The 17,715-nt window shown below is 50.5% G+C and overlaps 1 protein-coding gene across 7 annotated transcripts in view; it reads left to right on the plus strand.

Moving 5' to 3' along the window:
* LOC137438044 (estrogen-related receptor gamma) overlaps positions 1–17,715 on the plus strand; it is a 210,926-nt gene that overhangs the window by 36,848 nt on the left and 156,363 nt on the right. The window contains exon 1 of one of the 7 annotated variants that reach the window (XM_068132917.2): positions 14,944–15,073. The exons of the other annotated variants lie outside the window; for them this stretch is intronic. The gene's annotated coding sequence lies outside the window, so the exon portion shown is untranslated. Of the gene's footprint in view, positions 1–14,943; positions 15,074–17,715 lie in introns of those variants that run through there. 7 annotated transcript variants of the gene reach the window in all.

Below are 17,715 nucleotides of genomic sequence, written 5' to 3' on the forward strand. Positions count from 1 at the left end.
TGTGGCGCCCGCAGACCATGAGTCAGGCGGCCGACGCTGCAGCCCGTTGGGAGGCAGCGAGGCCCCTGGCCCGGGGAGGCGAGCGCCACGCAGTGGCGGTGCGTCAGGTAGGGCCCGCGATAGGGGGCCCGCCCCCGACGGGGGCCATGACCTGGAGAGCATGGTTCGGAGGCTGGTGGATCGGCGCCTAGCGGGACCTGGACCATGGCAGGCGGCTCCAGCGGTGGCACGCGGTAGTCCACGACAGAGTACCCCGATTCGGACATACAGGGGGGGGAATTTGGAATACCGGAGGCAAGCACCTTACCAGGTGAGGTGCTATAACTGTGCTCGGCTGCGTCACCGTGCGTGGGAGTGCCGAGCTCCGTGCCGGGACATTCCCCGCCAGCCGATGCCCTCAACTCCGCCCCGTATCGATCGGCCTAGCCGACCTCAGACACCCCCCCCCCCCGCCAGGACCCGGGAAACTAGGACGTGCCGGGCATGCAGGGTGGTGTTCGGCAGTAGGGGATGGAGAGGAGCCATCATTGACGCGACAGGTCATTCATTGTGGCCAAATTGGAACAGGTAGCTTGACAATTCGGTGCAAAATTGCCGGCATGGGGGTAGACGCCGTGGTGGACACGGGAGCCAGCGCCACGATCATCAGCCCCGTGATCCTTAATTTGAGTGCAGACGGCTGGGGTAAAATCCAGCGTCTGGAAAATCATAGTTTGCAGCTGGCTACCAGGGCAACGGCTCCGATCATAGGGCGTGGCTTTGTGACCCTCAAGTTGGGATCGGTAAAGAAAGAGATAGAGGTTTGGGTGGCGGAGGTGTGCGACCCATGCTTAATAGGGTTGGATTTGTTGACTGCCAGCGGTTGTAAAATCGACTTGAGCCGGGGGATCCTGCAAGTGGGAGTGGAGAAGCTACCATTGGATGGGGTGAGCACGGCCGAGAGGGTGGAGCTGGAGGCTCCTGAGGCCGTGACCATCCCTCCGGGGGCCGAGGCCATAGTGCCGGCCCGATGGTCAGCTCGCCCGACATGGCAGGAGTCCTGCGGCCTGGTCGAACCAGTGGCAGCGCGATCCATACCTGGTTTAATCGTGGGCCGCACCCTTGTAAAACCGGACGGGCCGGTGGTGGCCGTCCGAGTAATTAACATTAGTCCAGAACCACGCACTATAGTGAGGGGCACGAAGGTAGCTGGCTGCACCCCAGTTAGAGAAGTCGCGTCAGTGAGGGGCGATAACGTCCAGCCGAGCCGGCCCCAGGGGGAATCTTCAATAAGTTCTAGGAATTGGCCCGATCCCATTTGCGAGATGGTAAATCGTAGTAGCGTAGAGTTGGGAGGTACCCAGAGGGAGGCCTTACACAAACTGGTTGGGTCCCATTTGGACCTCTTCTCCTTGTCCACCGAGGATATTGGACGTACGGGCCTGGTGAAACATCAGATCCACACCGGTGAGGCCCGGCCTATTCATCAGGTCGCCCGACGGCTCCCTTGGAGCAAGAGGGCGGAAGCTGACGAGCAGGTTGAAAAAATGCTCGACGCAGGCGTGATCGAGCCCTCGGGAAGTCCCTGGATGTCACCTGCTGTGCTGGTTAAAAAGAAAGATGGGACAACGCGGTTCAGCGTGGACTATCGCCAGCTAAACAACGTGACACTCAAGGACTCATATCCCCTGCCAAGAATTGATGACACCCTCGATGCCGTTGTGGGCTCAAATTGGTTTTCAACTTTAGACCTCAAGAGTGGGTATTGGCAGGTGGAGATGGATTGGGCAGGGAAGGAGAAAACGGCATTTTCCACAGGTAAGGGGCTGTATCAGTTCACTGTGATGCCGTTTGGTTTGTGTAACGCCCCCGCCACCTTTGAGAGATTAATGGAGCATGTGCTAGGTGGCATGCCATGGCAATCATGCCTGGTATACCTGGATGACGTCCTGGTACATGCCAAGACCTTCCCCCAGGCGTTAGCTAATTTGGACCAGGTGTTCGGGTGCCTCAGACAGGCAGGGTTGAAGCTGAACCCGAGTAAGTGCACCTTGTTTGCAAGAGAGGTGGCCTATCTAGGTCACGTGATCGGCCGTGAGGGGGTAAAAACGGACCCAGACAAAATTAAAGCGGGAGAGGAGTAGCCCGCACCACGTACTATCAAGGAGGTGCGGGGATTTTTGGGACTCTGCTCCTACTACCGGCGTTTTGTGGCGAAATTTGCGGAGTTGGCCCGTCCCCTCCACCGGCTTACGGAGAAGGGAACGCGATTTAATTGGGCAAGGGAGTGCCACGAGGCCTTCCTAAAATTGAATGGGAGTTTAACATCCGCACCCCTTCTAGCTTACCCCACTAGCGACGGGACATTTACCCTGGACACGGATGCGAGCCAGGAAGGATTGGGCACAGTTTTGTCTCAGACACAGGAGGGCGTGGAGAGAGTGATTGGTTATTATAGTCGGGCCTTAAGTAGGCCCGAGCAAAATTATTGTGTTACTCGCAAAGAGTTATTGGCTATGCTGGCTGCCATGAACCAGGTACGGGTGGAAATTTTCGGTTCGAGCTGACCATTCCTCCTTGCAATGGCTCCTTCGGTTCAAGGAATCGGAGGGCCAAATTGCAAGGTGGTTGGAAACGTTGCAGCAGTACGATTTTGATGTGACCCATAGGGCCGGGAAGGCCCATGGTAATGCAGACACACTCTCTCGGCGTACTGGTCTGGGGGAAAACTGCAAATTTTGTGCGAGACACGAGGAGAGGGAGCAATTGGGCGATTCTGCCCCGATTCTCGTCGTCCGGGCAACCCGGGTGAGAGGGCCAATTTTGCCACTAATCGCGGACGAGGAATTTGGAAATTTGGCATGGAGCACGGCCCAGCAGGAGGATCCCGTTCTGGGGCCTGTGTTCAAATGGGTCAAATTGGGGCAAAGACCAAAGGGGGAAGAGGTCACCCCCCTCGGGGCGCAAACGAAGGCGTATTGGGCTCAGTGGCAGACCCTGGAGTTGAAAGATAACATCTTATATCGCAAGTGGGTGGAGGTTCCCTCTGATAGAACTTCCTGGCTGGTGATATTCCCTGACAAATTTAAGAACGTCATATTGCAACAGGTGCATGGTACCCGCTCCGGCGGCCATTTGGGCAGGACAAAGACAACATCTCGGGTCCGCCGGAGGTTCTATTGGGTGAATATGGGGCGCGACATACAGGACTGGTGTCGGAGATGCGACGCCTGTTCTGCCAAAAAGGGACCAGCACGGAGGATGAGGGCCCCCCTTCAATTACACCAGGTGGGGGCCCCCCTTTAGCGGGTGGCTATGGATATTCTAGGACCGCTGCCCCACACCCGCCAAGGCAATAAGTATATCCTCGTTGTAATGGACTATTTCACCAAGTGGCCGGAGGCCTACGCCCTCCCCAACCAAGAAGCCGGAGGCCTACGCCCTCCCCAACCAAGAAGCCGGGGTTGTAGCGCAGGCCTTCGTGGAAGGATTTGTATGTCGGCACGGGATTCCACAGGAGCTGCACACCGATCAGGGTCGAAATTTTGAAAGTCAATTACTAAAAGATGTGTGCAGACTCATGTCAATTCGGAAAACCAGGACCACGCCCATGCGGCCACAATCTGACAGGATGGTGGAACGGTTCAATCGAACATTGATACAACAACTGGCATTGTTCACCACCACCCGTCAGGATGACTGGGACGAACATCTCCTGTACTTGTTGATGGCCTACCGAACCAGCCAGCACGGGGCCACCGCATGCAGTCCAGTTTTGCTTATGTATGGGCGGGAGTTACGGGCTCCCGCCGACTTGTTATGCGGTCCCATGCCAGACACCACGGATACACCGCCGAGGGAGGGTTACGCACATCACCTGGAGGAAGGCATGGAGAGGGTCCATGCCTTCGCCCGCCGCCAGCTCCATCTGGCGGGGGCCAAGATGAAGCGCAGGTACGACGACCGGAGCCAGGGGAGTCAGTACGCTCCGGGGATGAAGATTTGGTTCTTTAATCCCCGGAGGCAGAAGGGTAGGTGCCCCAAACTCACCTCCCCCTGGCAAGGCCTGGGAGTCGTCCTGTTGCAAGTCTGTGACGTGGTCGTTAAGATCAAGATGGGGCCACGGGCCCTCCCTCAGATCGTCCATGCCGACCGGATAAGACCTTATGCCGGCGAGCAGGCGCCCTCGTGGATCGCCTCGGCTCTAGATGCCGAGGCAGGACCCAGTACCTCTTGAGATGAGGGCTCGTAGCGTCAGAGGACTGGGGGGGATGGTAGTGAGAGATGCCCGATGTGGTGGGATGGCAACTCTGCCATCCCTCACAGCGGGGGCAAAGGAGCACTAGTTATGGGGTTTGGCAGTGAAAACTAGCCTGGGAGGGTTTGGATAATGGATAGGGATCTAGAGAAGATGACCATAGGTAACGGTAAGTTTAAGTAGCGACTTTTGGACAGGTAGTCGGGGACATAGAGAGGGTAGTTGGATTATAATGATGAGGGAGCGCAATAGTTTAAAGGGGCGACTGGGAAGCGCGAGTTTCAGAGGGGAGTAGTTAGATGAGATGATGCCGAGTGTTTGAGGATCGAAAGTGTATTGAGCGGGGAAGTGTATGGAGCAGTGAGTGAGGAACGATTGAGATTGCACAGGTGTGCAACTGAACAGGTGTATGGAGCAGTGTATGAGTGAGTGATGGTGATGTGTGCTGTGTTGACCAAATGGTCCAGGAAGGAAGGAGGGTGCAGGTGGCACCAGGTGAGATTGCACAGGTGTGCAACTGCAGGTGTATGGAGAATGGTTGTGTGGAATACATGGAGTGTGGAATGTATGGAGTAGGGAATGGATGGTCGTGGAGTGAGTATGGTGGAAACTGTGGAGTGGAGTGGGTGGTGCGAAGGTGTGGATGGGGGAAAGGAGGATGGACCCCATCACGAATACCTGGGGAGGGTAGTGTAAGTGTTAGGTAGAGGGTACAGGTAAATTGTGGTTGGATATTGGCATCTGTGGTGCATGTGGAAGAATGGTGCTTGGATGGGTGCATTAGTGTTGTGGAAATGGCTGGGCGTGCAGCCTGTTGGTATGTGTAGTTGATTGGGCACTCCACCACTGTGAGGATGTCGGCCAGGTGAGGCCACAGGTGGGCTCTGGGAGCCGGTAGAGTTGTTGTGGATGGGGCCCGAGGATCTGGAGGACGGACCCGGGTAGCCCAGTGCCAGAGAGGGCACCGAGTGGGGTAAGCGCCAAGGAGGGCCTTCCCCAGTTAGATAGGTTAGGGTGAGGAGCTAGGTAAGCTCGGGTGGCAACTACAGTGGTGGAGGTGTGCAGGTGGGTAGACCTGCTGGGAGAGCTACACGACTCAGCCCGGAAATTGTGCAAGGGCACCGGGAGATGAATCGGGGGAGTGAGACCCCAAATTGAGAAGCACCACAGTTTGGTCAATGGGAATTGGTTTTTAGAACCCATCGTGTAAGAAGGCCAATGGTTTGGCAGGGAAAGACCCCGGGTAGTGTAAAGTGTATTAAAGTCATTTAGAAGGTAGTTAGGATGGAGATCTCCTCGCACCATCTGCATCCACTCGCCTGAGGTGACAGGACTCCACACCATGCCAGGTTGTCTTGATTATTTTGTGCAAATGTTTGGATTGTGAGATGCATCATGACGTGGGTGTGACATTGTGCTGTTGTTCCATCTCTTCCTCCTTATGAGGATTGATGATGAATTGGTGATAGCAAATTTTTAAGTAGAGGGAGTGAAGACGAATTTGGTATAGGGGAAATATGGGGAAGACGTGACAGTAGTGACGAATTTGTAATGTGTAGATTTTGTACATATGGGGTAAGGGCAAGGGTAGTGTAGGTCACATGTGGGGGGGCGTACGGTAGGGACGAGCTTTCTCACTTCGCTCTCCGTACGCACCTCGTCTTGCATTGCCTTTATTGATGTGTACCCTTGTGACCTTACCCCTCGCTCACCTGTCTTCCCCCCCCCCCCCCCTTGTCTCCCACACTAGGACTGTGCGCCACTGGGCGCCGAGGGGAGCGTGTGGGAGTCCGCCATTGTGCGCCCGAACTCTCGCAACCACAGCTGTCTGCATCGATGCACCACGTATGGACCACATGTCTGTGGCTGAGCACCACTTATTGACCCCATGGGTTGGGGCATGGCCCCTCTGCTGGAACCGGCCATGAAGGCCCGAGATCTTGCTGGCGGACCTTGGTCACAGGACACCGATGCCACACAGGTGAACCACCCCTAGTCGGCCCTGTGGGCCATAAATAAAGAACAATGGACACGTTTTGTGCTTGCTTTTATTAGTCCAAATAGGCCGCCAGTAAGAAAATGACGAAGTTGACAACATCTGGAAGAATACCAATGGCCAGCAGAGGGAGCCGAAGAGCAAGACACCACCAGGGGTTTGTTGGGTTCATTTTTATTATTGAACTGTGGTGACTGTGCACCGATTGGTGCTTGATGGTGTTTTGGTGCATTTTTGGGTGCTTCATGGTGCGTCGATGCAGGGCAAGCTGTCTCCCCCCCAAAAAGAACAATCACAGGTCCTGGGTTGGGTGTTATAAATAAAATAGCGTCAATTGTAAATAATGCGCCCCCACCGTAAGTGTATAGCTTGAAGACAATTCCGCAATTCGGTTAGTTGTGGGCGTGAGTCTGTTAGACAGGGTGCAATGCAGCAGCGGGACATAGTTATTTGTGTTTTAAAACGGTCACACTCAGGGTCAGGTTAAATGTAGAGGGAACTACACCTATGTGCCACACTAAAAGTAAAGGTAATAGGCCCGGGATGTGCCTAAGAGGAGGAGGGTGCAGTGTTGTGGAAATGAGAATTGTGTTTTTTTTATTGTTGTAAAAAATATCACCCTCCTTCCTCCAGCTGTTGTGTATAAAGGTCAAAGGGCGTCCCTTAGTTAGGTCATATACAATCACGTTAGCCAATCATAGATTTCCTCCTTGTTGGTAGTTATTTCCTTATTCTGTGTATTAAGTTAAGGCTTTGTCTTCCATTAATTAATACTCCATTGCACCGAATTCAAATAGAGTAGATTCCTTTTCATTCCCATTCCTAAAGCCTTTATTACCAACTGCATTTGCCTCCATTGAGCACGCGGTCGGCTCGGAGAAGAAAGGCGTGCCTCCACCTCGTCATAGAGGGGAGGAGTGAGCCAGCCCTTGCCAACCAACCCAGAACGAGGGGTTTGGCTTTGAGAGGGCGTGGGGAGAACCGTCGAGTAGGTTCGCAAAGGTTGAAGGGCGTGGCCTATATAACCCGCGAGAGATGCCCCCACCTCAGATGAGTCCAGATGAGCTACGTTGATGAGCACAGAGGATGAGCGCTTAAAAAGCACGCGGCGCACCTGAGACGAGCTGCGTGATCCAGGAGAGGAGAGAGGGATGTCCCATGAGCTTTAAACCACCACAGCTTTGAGCTTCGACGGCAGTTTTCGACCGTGGCCGCAAAGGAACGGTGGCTGCTGGACGTGCCGATCGAGAAGGGGGCGGCGGCTGCTCACTCCCGGCCCGACCGTGCTCCGGTTCCAGTTGGACCTTCCCCTCCTTCCAGCCAATCGTTCCTGCCTTCATTCCCCATTCGTGTGAGTCTTTCTTTTGTTTGTTCTGTCCTGGGTTAAATAAGACTGCATAGGTAAGCTAAGGTGCGCTGTGTCCGCTTCTTCTTCTTCTGTTTTTATTTTATTATTCTTCCTCCTCCTTGGTTGCTTTCAATTGTGTAAATAGTAAATAAATCATATTTGTATTTCTTACCCTTTGCCTTTCTTTCCTCTACATCCGTCGTTGTTGTCTTTTCCCTCATTGGACACCTGTGGCACGATTTTGGCCAACGTTTCAGGATCGGGTTAGTCTTGGTAACAGTTCGTGCTGCGGTTTCTAAACACCGCTCGGCAATCAAGTAACATCTGTCCGCGGTACGAACGGGGCTGTGCACCGGCCTTTCCGGAGGTCGCGGTGCAGCTTCAGGGACCACGTCGGTCAGTCACAAACGAGGGGACTAATCCCCCCTCAAAGGGGAAGCATAGGCCGATGTTGGGTTCCGCAACACGCAGCAATATATACATATGCTGTTTACAGTGCCTTCAGAAAGTATTCACACCCCTTGACTTTTTTCACATTTTGTTGTGTTACAACCTGAATTCAAAATGGATTACATAGAGATTTTTTTTGTCACTGATAAACACATAATAACCCTTAATGTCAAAGTGGAATTATTTTTTTTAGAAATTTTTACAAAACAATTAATAATGAAATACAGAAATATATAAGTTACACAAGTATTTAACCCCCTGAGTTAATACTTCCTAGAAGCGCCTTTGGCAGTGATTGCAGCTTCGAGTCTTTCATAGGTATGTCTGTATCAGCTTGACACATCTGGATTTGGGAAGTTTCCCCCATTCTTCCTTGCAGATTTGTTCAAGCTCTGTCAAGTTCAAGCTCTCGAGTTAGATGGGGAGCGTCGCTGAACAGCAATCTTCAAGTCTTTCCACAGATTCTCAATGGGATTCAAGTCTGGGCTTTGGTGGGGCCACTCAAGGACTTTCACATTCTTGGTCTGAAACCATTCCAGTGTTGCTTTGGCTATTTCCTTGGGATCATTGTCCTGTTGGAATGTAAATTTTCGCCATAGTCTAAGGTCTTTTGTATTCTGAAGCAGGTTCTCCTCAAAGATTTGCCTATACAGTGAAACCCCGATTTTACGTGCCCAAATTTAACGCGAATTCGGATATAACGCGATGAGTCATTGGACTTTCTTTTTTGCTCTTTCCGGAAATGGAACAAACTGCTAGAAAAAGAAAATCTTTTTCTGTGAAAGATAAGCTTCACGCACTTGACGCGATCAAGACTAAAAGTCAAACTCAAGTTGCACGAGACCTCGGGATACCGGAATCAACACTTTGTGGCTGGAAATCTCAAGAAGAAACATTACGTGTGTCGCTTTGCAAAGTTGAAGAAGAAGCAGGACTAAAAGCCACACCCCTGAAGACAGCCAAAGATGTCAGCCTCGATGACTCCCTGTACGAGTGGTTTGTTCAAGCTCGCTCAGAAGGCCTTCCAATTTCCGGTCCTATTCTCAAAGCTCAAGCCGAGAAGTTTGATAAGCAGATCAACGGAGAAACCTCACATTTCAAAGCTTGCAATGGATGGCCAGACCGGTTTAAATGCCGTCACGGGATTTCTCAAGAGTTAGTGTCAGGAGAAATTCGCTCAGCCGACAGTGCCGCCGCCAGCGAATACCCGGCTGAACTAAAAACTCTCTTAGAAGAAGGTGGCTACGTGGAAGAACAAGTGTACAACCGTGACGAAACAAGCCTACAACCGTGACGAAACAAGCCTCTGCTACAAGATGATCCCAGACCGTACACTGGCTAGCAAAGATGACGCCCACCGACGTGAGGGGTTCAAACAACGCAAAGATCGTGTGACGTTGTTGTTTTGTGTAAACAAGACTGGAACACATAAGTTAAAACAGCTCATGATTGGCAAATCTTGCTTGCCCCGCTGTTTCCACCATGTCAACATGAAGTCGTTACCGTTTGAGTACACACACAGCAGCAATGCTTGGATGACAAGTGTCATCTTTGAGGATTGGTTTCACAAAACCTTTGTCCCTGCCGTCCGCGCTCATTTGCGTAAGCAAAAGCTCGAACCCAAAGCTCTTCTTTTCCTTGACAACTGTCCTGCTCATCCGCCAGCTGCCAACCTAGTAAGCCGTGATGGAAAGCTCCGAGTTTCTTACCTCCCAAGAACACTACATCCAAAATCCAGCCCCGAGATCAGGGGATCATCTCCGTGTTCAAGCAGAATTACAGGCGGGAATTAATTCGTAGAATTGTAGACGACTCAACAATGCTTGAAGCCTATCTGAAAAGCCTGAACGTGAAGGAAGTTTGCCACTTAGATGGGAATGCCTGGGCAGAAATCAGCTCGTCATGTGTAGAGAAATGCTGGGCGAAGGGTCTTGGGTGTGGGCGGTCACATTCTTTGGCTCATGAGCGCTTGTGGAAAAAGGCTCTCTCTCTTGTTCTAGTCTGGGTGGAAGACGGCTGCGCTTCGTGCCGTGTGCGCCTGAGAAATTCATTGGAGCTTTGTGGAGCATGGAACGACCGGAGGAGGAGGACGTTTTGCCACTGCTTCACGGCTCAGTGTGCCGTGTGGCGATTCGCGCCATCTTGTGCGCTCCCGCGTGGAGATTCGGGGACCATTCGTGCTTGTCCTTGTCAGAGCAGAGCTGAGTATCGGCCGACTCACCAAACCATTTTTCTTTCCTTTTATCATTCCCCTGTCATGTAATCGTGTCTGAGTGGAGGCGCCTCAATATAGGAATTAGTTTTACCTTACCTTTAGTTTTTGTTATTCTTGTATTAATTTAATTAAACCCATATTTGTTGCATTTTACTTTTGTGTCATGTTCGTTTAATTGTTTGTGGTTTCGAGGAATAGACCCTGAGGCGGTCGTCCGATCAGGTAAGACACTGGTTTTCCTCGCCCGTGCACGCCAAAAATAATACCACCAAGTTTTGAACTACGCCTCGGAGGTAACTGTTCGGCTATCTGTCCAAGCTGGTTTTCATCGGCCAGTAACGTGACAATATGTTGGAAGGAACTGACTGAATAGTTTGTGCTTACATTATTTTTGCTTCCGGTGAGTGTGCAAACCAGCGACACTCTGAACCTACACACCACCTATGTGAATGAATGAATGAATGAATGAAAATTAATGATCGTTTTAAGGCCATTTTCCCCGCCAGAGCGGGGGTTAGCCTTGCGGGCCCCATGACAATCATGGTTCCCTGTTTGAGGCAATGTTTTTATGGCCGGATGCCCTTCCTGACGCCAACCCTTGGTCGCCTCTTACAATGCACAGGGATACTGTGTACCTATTCTAAATCGGGGCACACAACAAAAATGCGCATAAATGAAAATTGTGTGAATATCAATATTTTATACCTCCCCATGCACTGTATGGACCCAAGCACACTTAAATGAGGTATCATCCAGCAATATAGGTGCTGTGATTATAATGTTTACCCTGATCAGGCAACTCGCATATGTATTGAATAACTCTGCACATATATATATATATATATATATATATATATATATATATATATATATATATATATATATATATATATATATATATATATATATATATATATTGTTACGGACACGACTTATTAAGATGTTATGCTGGGCCGAGCGGAATGGCCGCCGTGTTGGCACAAGTTACCCGATTATACTCGAACGTTGGCCGAATCGCGCTACGCTAGATCAATGAAGGAAAGGACACAACGGCTGGGTTAAATGACACGACACCAGGGGTACAGTTCTCAAGACCTCCGGAGGAGGTTATAATATGGGTTTGCAGAATGTTTAGATTACACGGCACAAGAGGTACAGCACAGAAAGGTGGGCACTTATACACGGTCTTATCTTATTCCCGACAGACCACAGACAAACGGGACTAGACTGACTCACACAGGGATTGATGGCAAGGAAGGGCAGAATCGATGGCTCAAGGTGCACCTTGGCTCAGGGGCAGAATCGACTCGGTCCGGTCCAAAGATGCGGGTAGGTATCGTCGCGCTGGAGGTGGCGTCCGTTCTCCTTCGTAGCTGAGGCGCATCTGACGTCACCTCCGTCTTCCTGCGCATGTCCAGCGGGGAGTGACACGCCCTCGGCTCGTTAGCTCCGCCCCAGATGGAATCGGTCCGCCGCTTCTTATTGGGTGCGGGGGGTTACCGGGCTCCGCCCTTGACGAGGAGCTGACAGTGAGCCCCTGCGTGGTAACCCCGTCGGAGCACATGTTCAATGGCGGCTAACCAAGCCGGAGTGAGGACGCACATTCCCCGCGCCGCCGCCGCTGTTGTTGTAGTTGTTGTTGTGGTTGTAGTTCCATGAGGAAGAGCTGCGGGGAGGTATTGGGAGGTCCTAAACTTTCTAACGGTGCCATACAATCACATTCTGGTGCAACGAAGAGTCAGAATTAATGGAAACGAGTCCTTAACTGACATAGACTAAGAATAACTAGCAAGATGTCCTATAGTTGTCTACGTGAGATGCGGTGAACCTGGGCACGACATTTAATGGGGGAAAAAGGGGAAGGTCGGGGCTACAGAGTGTTGTTTACAGACAATGGGACTAGGGAATGGGGGATTGGGGATAGTTGGGGAGTATTGGGGAAATAGGGGAATATTTACAAGCGGATATGGATGGAGGCCAAATCCCATATCCGCAACAATATATATATATATGGTTAAGAAGAAGAAGATCGAATGGAAACCTATCAGCAAACGAGGAGTGGCCGGGAATTGAGGCACATGGTTTTATATGGAAACACAGCTTTATGTGCCCCTCGCCCATGTCTTTCCGGGGCCCACCGGCCTATCGGTCGCCGAACGTGTGGCGAATATGGTCCACTCTTATCCCGAAGATTTATACCGCCTCCGTCCTCCGTGTGTAATTAAGCGGCCCTAATCCGGCACGCGCAGCCCGCAAACGACAACATTTTAATTTAAATTAGCCCAAGATTTAGGTGCGAATTAGCAGGGCGGCCGTAAGCCTAGGGAAAGCCTCACAGCTCACCGGGACCCCTGAGGGAGATTAACGGAACGGTGCAGATGGCAGCCAAAGTTGCGAGAGGGTTTTGGAACGTGCTTCAGAAAGCCCATGTATACAAGTCTGCACCTTGCTTTGGGGCCAGCCCCCGGAAGGTTGGACCCTACTACTGGATTATGCCATAATGTTTGTTGGTGTACTCATCCCCGCCATCCATAGGATCTGGCTTTGTGTCACGTGTCATCGGCTCCTGATACAGGTAACGATGCCAGACCTGGAGTTTAGCAATTCGGGATCGAGCCATGGATGATCATTTGAGGAGTCTATATGAAGTGGTTGCTGCGCATTTCTCCCTGGAAGAAACCAATCGTTGAGACAAGAAAAACCAAAAAACCCGTAAAAGAAAAAGAAGTTGAGAAGAAACCAAAAAACCATCACAAGTCATGGATGGAGAGCAAAGTCCGAGAAATCTTGGACCTTGATCTGTGCTAACGGATTAAAGAATTCCTGTTCGGGTTTTGCTTGCCTTGCTTTGGGTCAACCAACGGCAGCATTTCCAGGGAAAGGATAGGAAGCCCCGTCGGTTCGTACAATGTCGTCCACATCTGAAAGCAATTAGCCGCAGTTGTCCATATTCTAGTTCACATGGGAATGTCCAAAGCAAACCAATAACGTATCATGTCCTTTTCACACCCCAGCCTTAAACCGACCTTCCCAATGTGGAATTTCAACGCGAGCCGCCAAACTGCGTCCAAGTAAACTCGTGTTCCATGGAGATGCGATGCGACGTCACAGGTGATCGTTGCTTTCTAACAACAAAAAAAACATTATTTCTTCTTTAACGACCCCAATTATTCCCACCTTGTGGGGGTCAGCCAGGAAAAACAGTTCTGGCCCAAGGCTTCCACGAACAGGCTGGCGAGGCCTGGCGTTCTACTGGCAAGAATGCGTAACTTGTTCCAGTTTCCAAGGATAACTTTCATTGTCGTGCTGAAGGCACCTGGGGATCTTTGATATCCACCAACGACCAGTGCTGGCAGAGGAGCCCTCCAGCCTAACATCCATCCGAGGGATGGCGCAGGCATTGATGTATTGCCCTGTATGCGAAACTCCAGGGTAACTACAGTCCAGGTTAGACGGCTCAAACGTGAATGCGTATACCTCAATAAGCTAACCTGCCATCTTTGTTGTAATGATGACTGTGTCCATACACACTGAGTATGTGTTTGAAAACCCGTCGTTCCTTTGATGAAAATCTGTCTTTGAACTGGCATGTGATACACAAGTTTCTTCAATCAAAATTGATGTTTTCCCATAAACCTTTGGTGATGGTCTGGATTCTATTTCGAGGAGATTAATTGTATTTTTTTTCCTTTTAACAACCATCACAAGTTAATTTTTTTCAAACTGCCCATAGGGGATCAAAGCTGTGAGTCAATACGTGCTAATTGTAGCTTCGAGTGCAATGCAGAACTAATGTGGTATTTAATACCTGCAAATGCGACGCACCTGCAGATCCATGAAAATCTGTGCTCATGAGCACATCCTCCCTCTTTCCCCCACGTATGGATTTCAACAGAGAAAATATTGTGTGCAAGAGTATGATTTAAACGGCTATCTATTTATTACGTACGGTGCTAAATGGGAGGGGTAAGGAGAGAAAGCTAAAGGTCGGGAAGACGGAAGACAAAGTGGGAAGGACGTGCACAAGGGGGAGAAGGGGAAAGAAGGGAGAGCATAGAAAGAAAAAAAGGGAGAACATAACAAAAATCTGCCATGTTTGCGTACGTAATAAATGGACAAACAAATAAAACACCCCAATTGCCCTGAGTTCTGATTCCCGTTTAATCAAGCCCTAAGTGCAAATGATAAAACGATGGCTTTCACGCAGGCCAAACATTTTAATTCATTTATTTTGTCCGCGTTTCCACGCGGCGATGCAACCTAAAAACGCACGGTTCTACACCGCCTATAAATCGACCACTTAATGACGAGCGTTACACCATAAGCAAAGCTGTTCGCCGTTCGTTTTCCGTTTCCGCGCCGGAAGACGGCGCTTCAGCCGCCTCTGCTAATTCACATGTAAAGCGTGTATTAAAACAATCCAATTATCATTTCCCAGCGCGCAGCTGAAATTTACAGCTTCCGACCAGCACGTCCCTTTAAAATATTAACATCGAAGGCGGCAGAGATGGATGTCCAAATTAAGCGCTTTACATTTTGAGCGAGAGCGTCGCGCAATAAATAATTTTGGCAGTGACAAACGGCGGGGAGCAGCCCCCCCCCCCCCCCCCTTTTCGCTCATCTCTTCCTCGACGATCCCCCACATCTTCAATCCCAGAACCTTTCATCCGCAGGTGCCGTGCGGATTCCATACAACGCACCTCCATCTTGCCGCTGATTAAACACGTCGAACCTCGAGTCGAGCCAGGCGTCCGTGGACCAAACATCCTGGGAAATTGTCCGCTCTTGCGACTGTAGAGAGGGCAGGCTCGAGTTGAAGGAGCCGAGGTAAAGATTGAAGCGAGAGATGCCTTTTTCTTGACAGTGATGAGCCCAAGAGGCCGACCCTGCCAGGCGGGGGAAGCTAAGCAGACTCGGGCCTGGCATAGATTGCTCGAGGGTGGGCCGCCAGGATTGTTAGGCATCGGATTGCCTCCTGTCTGCATGAGGCTGGCCACCTGTCCTGCGGACCTTTGTGGTCTCTTTTGTCATTGTTCTTTGTTGAAAAGGGACAAACAATACCGTGAAAATGAGAATTCCCATCTTCCTCTCTGTCCCCTCCCCGTTCCCGCACAGCGTGCCCCCCTCCCTGCTCTCGCCCCCTGACATATTATTCACAGAAGCCCTAAGCTCTATTTGTTGTCCCTGTAAGTTGCTTTTCACCATGTCATGTTTTGAGCTCCCATACCCTGCAAATGGTCGACTTTCATACTTCTCTTGTAAACCTCTCCTTTCCCATCAGCCCCTATTTCTGGCTCTCCACCAACTCGTCTCCACATCTTTTCGTATTTGCTGTTTATGTTTGCAGTCGGTGTTGAACTTGAATTTAGTGGAGTTATGAATGCTACATGAGTGCAGGTGAAGAGATGGGGGGGGGGGGGGGGGGGATGACGAAGATAGGGTTGAAGAAATGCATCATCTGGTTTCGAGGCCTTTCCAATTATCTCTCCATGGCAGCCTCGAAGGTTACAGCTGGGAGGCTAACGTTACATGTAAATGTTAACCGGGGGTTACCCAGAGGTGTTTGAGGATGTACTTTGAGACGGTTGTAAGGTATATTGTGCTGGACACGGCACATAGGCTCAACCGTATACCTGTAGGCAGGTTTCCTAATGGTCTCGTGGTGGGCACGTCCCGTAGGCTCAACCGTACACCTGTAGGCAGGTTTTCTAATGGTCTAGTTGTGGACACGGCTCACACGCTCCACCATATACCTGTATGCAGGTTTCCTAATGGTCTAGTGGTGGACTAGTCTCACAGGCTCCACCGTATACCTGTAGGCAGGTTTCCTAATGGACTCGTGGTGGACTAGTCTCACAGGCTCCACCATATACCTGTGTGAAGGTTTCCTAATGGTCTAGTTGTGGACTAGTCTCACAGGCTCTACCGTATACCTGTAGGCAGGTTTCCTAATGGTCTAGTGGTGGACTAGTCTCACAGGCTCCACCGTATACCTGTGTGCAGGTTTCCTAATAGTCTAGTGGTGGACTAGTCTCACACGCTCCACCGTATACCTGTGTATAGGTTTCCTAATGGTCTAGTGGTGGACTAGTCTCACAGGCTCCACCATATACCTGTATGCAGGTTTCCTAATGGTCTAGTGATGGACTAGTCTCACAGGCTCCACCGTATACCTGTGTGCAGGTTTCCTAATAGTCTAGTGGTGGACTAGTCTCACACGCTCCACCGTATACCTGTGTACAGGTTTCCTAATGGTCTAGTGATGGACTAGTCTAACAGGCTCCACCGTATACCTGTATGCAGGTTTCCTCATGGTCTTTTCATCGAAATTTCTCCCATTTTATACGATTAAACTTGTCGTTTGATACCTTGTGTTTATGATGAAGGTACACAATGACTATATACAATACATCGCAGGGTTTTAAATATCCCACCCCTCTGTCATGATCACTTTGTGATGTCACTAATTTATTGATCTTACATTGATTTTTTGAATCACTGGAAACTCTAAGACAGAACACATGATCCTGAGGTTGTGCCATGAGGCAGCACCTTGACCTTTGGAATTTGTGATGTGAGTCAGCCAGGTTGCTGTCCCATCTGCTTGGAGCTCATTTCCGGATGGTGCTGTCATTGCTTCGAGGATCGTGTATTCCGGACCGCGATCGAAGTTCTCTTGTCCGCATCCGAAATAGAGCCGACAATTGTCGCATAAAATAACCTTCCTTGTTCACGAAGAGGATCTACAGCTGTTCACGCTTGATTATTTTCACCAAAAACAGATTTTTATGGTTTCTCCCGGGATTTGTGCCACTCGAGGACGTTTGATTTGTGGACCCCCTCGAGACGGTCGCGTTCGCAGGTGCCAAAGCCCCATGATTTTTCACAGTGCGTAAGCAATGGGACAGCCGGTGCAGACGCAGCACGTTGGAGTTACCAGCCAATTGTAATGGCACGGCGACCATGTGAGGACAGAAACACTCAACATTGTTCCCGAGGGTCTGCATCCTGACTCCCAAGGCATTGCACGGAACGCCTTGCACCGAATGACAGCGGCGAGCCATAAGGTGCTCCGGCGCAGCCAAGAAACCACTCCGGCAGCTATTACAGGCCCAGAGGGGCTCAAAGGGACATCACATTAATGGAGACATCCCTGAGATTCAGCAGAAGCAAATTTTAAAGGAGATGTTTATCAAGGCTGCTTGTCATACAGAAAAGTATGTGACATGGATCCAAGGTCGTAATTAGCGTGTAGTACGTCTCCTAATTAATGGTGGGGGCTTCAGGGTGATGCATCGGAGAGTGTGATCACTTCTCGGATGTCTGTAATGTTGGACTTGATCTGTTGCAGAGTTAAATACAACCTTAGCTGCAATTCCTCTTCCAGTACTAGCGGGAGTGGGGATCTGACATCTCAGATCCTCAGAGGCTACATTAAGCAGGCTGTCCCATTCATTTGAGCCTGCAAT

This window comes from Myxine glutinosa, chromosome 12 (genome assembly GCF_964187855.1).
Source record: "Myxine glutinosa chromosome 12, kmMyxGlut1.1, whole genome shotgun sequence".
In the NCBI taxonomy this organism is placed as follows: Eukaryota; Metazoa; Chordata; class Myxini; order Myxiniformes; family Myxinidae; genus Myxine; species Myxine glutinosa.